Below are 3767 nucleotides of genomic sequence, written 5' to 3' on the forward strand. Positions count from 1 at the left end.
AGAGAGAGACGTTATAATGCCTTCATCTGTAGACTTACCCTTTACCTGTCGTATGGAAGGGAGTGGAAGTGAGCGGGGTAAAAAGATTAGATTAGATGAGTTTATATGTCACATACACAGGGTACAGTTAATTATTAAGCTTTGAGCTCCAACGGTGAAGGTCATAAAGATTAGTTAATGAAACAATAATAACAAAATGTCAAATAATAATATAGACATATTTAACTGTAACAATGACAAATGTCCATTGGGGGAGGGGTATGGAATGTTCCAGAGGGAATGTCCATTGGGGATGAGGGTAGGGGGGGAGGGGGTATGGAATGTTCCAGAGGGAATGTCCATTGGGGGATGAGGGGGGTATGGAATGTTCCAGAGGGAATGTCCATTGGGGGATGAGGGTAGGGGAGGGGGTGGGGGGTGGAATGGAATGTTCCAGAGGGAATGTCCATTGGGGATGAGGGGAGGGGGTATGGAATGTTCCAGAGGGAATGTCCATTGGGGGATGAGGGTAGGGGGTGGGGTATGGAATGTTCCAGAGGGAATGTCCATTGGGGGATGAGGGTAGGGGGGGGGGGTATGGAATGTTCCAGAGGGAATGTCCATTGGGGGATGAGGGGAGGGGGAGGGGGGTATGGAATGTTCCAGAGGGAATGTCCATTGGGGGATGAGGGTAGGGGAGGGGCGGGGGGGGTGCTCCAGAGGGAATGTCCATAGGGGGATGGGGGGGTGTAATGTTCCAGAGGGAATGTCCATAGGGGGATGAGGGGAGGGGGGTATGGAATGTTCCAGAGGGAATGTCCATTGGGGGATGAGGGTAGGGGGAGGGGGTGGGGATGTTCCAGAGGGAATGTCCATAGGGGAGGGGGAGTGGAATGTTCCAGAGGGAATGTCCATTGGGGATGAGGGTAGGGGGAGGGGGGGTGGAATGTTCCAGAGGGAATGTCCATAGGGGGAGCAATGGGGAGGAAGTGAGAAGTAGAATGTCCTGAGGTTGAAGAGTCGCTGTCGTGCTTTCTTCACCCCGGTATCCGAGTGGGTTGACCGTTTCAGCTCCTCGGAGATGTGTACGCCTAGGAACTTGGTGGGTTTTGACCGTCACCGCGGCTGCCCAGTTGATAAGGATGTGGGCATGCCTAGCCCGGTTCCTCCTGAAGTCCACAATCAGCTCCTTTGTTTTGCTGCCGTTGAGGGAGAAACGTTTAAATGGCACCATGCCGTCAGAGTGCTTACATCCTCTCTGTAGGCCGTCTCGTCGTTGTTGGTAATCAGGCCTACAACTGTCGTGTCGTCAGCGAACTTGATGATGGAGTTGGAACTGTGTGAGGTCAGGAAGAGAGAGAGGACTGGCATGGCTCTGTTATGCCTGCGTGTTTTCTTTTGGTTGGTTTCACTATCCTCATGGGGACCAGAAGTCCTCACAATGATAGTAAAACAAGGAAAATTCAGACAAGTGGGGAAATTTAGCCGGTCTCCACAAGGAAAAAAGGCTGTTTTAGGTTAAGGTTACAATTAGGGGTTAGGTTAAGGGGTTAGGGTAAGGGGTTAGGTTATGGGTTAGGTTATGGGTTAGGGTAAGGGGTTAGGGTAAGGGTTAGGTTAAGGGTTAGGGTAAGGGTTAGGGTAAGGGGTTAGGTTAAGGGTTAGGGTAAGGGGTTAGGTTATGGGTTAGGTTATGGGTTAGGGTAAGGGGTTAGGGTAAGGGTTAGGTTAAGGGTTAGGGTAAGGGTTAGGGTAAGGGGTTAGGTTAAGGGTTAGGGTAAGGGTTAGGTTAAGGGTTAGGGTAAGGGTTAGGGTAAGGGTTAGGTTAAGGGTTAGGGTAAGGGTTAGGTTAAGGGGTTAGGTTAAGGGGTTAGATTAAGGGTTAGGGGTTAGGGGTTAGGGAAAATAGGATTTTGAATGGGAATCAATTGTTTGGTCCTCACAAGGATACTAAAACAAATGTGTGTGTGTGTGTCTCACTGTGCTCCTCTTTAATCTTCCTCACACACTCCGTAAGTGTCAGGTTGCTGTCATTGTTACAGTCGTAGGTGCGTCGCAGAGAGATGATGCGTTCCTTCATGGCATCATAGTTCTCCTGTTGTTGGTTGAACGTCATGGCTACATCAGAGAACCGCTGGTCCACGTCTATTAGACCCACACGCTTTGGGACCAAGCGCCCACTCTGGCTCACTGAAACACACACACACACACACACACACACACACACACACACACACACACACACACACACACACACACACACACAAACAGAGTCAATAACACACACACACACACACACACACAGAGTCACACACACACACACACACACACACACACACACAAACAGAGTCAATAACACACACACACACACACACAAACAGAGTCAATAACACACACACACACACACAAACAGAGTCAATAACACACACAAGCGCAAACACTTGTAATATTGTGGTAATATGTGTGATTGAACCTGTGTGTGCTGGTCGAGGCTGTCTGTCCGACTCTGGTTTAGCTGATTTTGAAGGCTTGGTGTGAAGTAGAGGCTGTCTCTGTAACACACACGTTCCACTATGTGAGTGAGGTATGGGGGCGGGTTATACAAATCCAATCAATGTCTAAAACACTGTAACAACAAACCTATTATATTCAGTAGTGTGTGTTTTACTCAAGTGGGTAATATTGTGCCATAACCCTTCCTGATGTAGGTCATGTGTTGTGCACTATTACATTGGTTTATTGTAAATATGATCTGATCAAGCTTATTATTTGAAAGCAGCCTAATGGCATGTGTGATTATTTTCACATTTTGAGTAATTTAGCAGACGCTCTAATGCAGAGCAATTTACAGGAGCAATTATGGTTAATTAAGTGTCCTGCTCAAGAGCAGATTTTTCACCTGGTCAGCTCGGGGATTCGGGTTCCCGTGAAAAATAAAGTGTAGTTTAACCCCAGACAATACATCATGTTTCATTCCTGTTCCAATACAATACCTCGTCATTGTCTTCGGAAGGAGAGACACAGCAACAGAATAGCACAGACATTCTCGCTGAAATGATCCCGAGAGACCCAACAGTTAATCCTCGCAATCAATCTCTCTTTATTTGTTTTCTCCACAATCTCTCTCTCTCTCTCTCTCTCTCTCTCTCTCTCTCTCTCTTTCTCTCTCTATATCCAGGTCAAGCCACCTCTGCCCAGATTCCCGGTGACGTCAGCTGTCATGGGACTGGTTGTGCGGAAAGGTTTTCTATCTGCGGCTATAGATAGGACAGGTGTAGGACAGGTGCACCCATCTGCACTCGAACTGTGACATGCATAGCGATACGTTTTAGCATTCAACAGTAAACACAGACATTTGACACGTCAGCGCCGTCATTTTCAGTAGTGCATTTCTGAAATGACAGAAACGGCAGGCCTATCTGCAGCAAGTAAACTTTTCCTTATCAAGAATGAAAACAGACGAGCAGAGGCGGTCTGTAAACCGACGCTAGAGGGTGATATTTGACAGCCGCTGCAACTGGTTTTACTACAACAGGAACCCAGAAGAAAGGAGAAACTGAGCAGTGCTAGCCGGATAGCTAACACATAACTTAATTCTGTCAGCAAACTAAACTAATAGTATAGCCCAGTGGTTCACATCCAGCGAGGCAACATCTAGATTGGTGTGTGTACAAGCTGAACATGCATGTGTTGCTCGCATTTAACGGCACGCACTCTATAGCAAGCTAAATTAGCATAACTACTAACACCAAAACAAACACAGGCTGTACTGTGGAGTGGACTTTGGC

The 3767-nt window shown here is 47.4% G+C and overlaps 1 long non-coding RNA gene across 1 annotated transcript; it reads right to left on the minus strand.

The window, feature by feature from the left end:
• Nucleotides 1-864: 864 nt before the first annotated feature.
• LOC115121839 (uncharacterized) lies at nt 865-3114 on the minus strand. Its single transcript, XR_003862373.2, has 3 exons — nt 2973-3114; nt 2453-2531; nt 865-2169 (listed from the first exon to the last, which is right to left on the minus strand). It is a non-coding gene; the product is annotated as an uncharacterized LOC115121839 (long non-coding RNA).
• Between the last annotated feature and the right edge of the window lie 653 nt (nt 3115-3767).

The sequence above is a fragment of the Oncorhynchus nerka genome, linkage group LG7 (genome assembly GCF_034236695.1).
Source record: "Oncorhynchus nerka isolate Pitt River linkage group LG7, Oner_Uvic_2.0, whole genome shotgun sequence".
Taxonomy (NCBI): Eukaryota; Metazoa; Chordata; class Actinopteri; order Salmoniformes; family Salmonidae; genus Oncorhynchus; species Oncorhynchus nerka.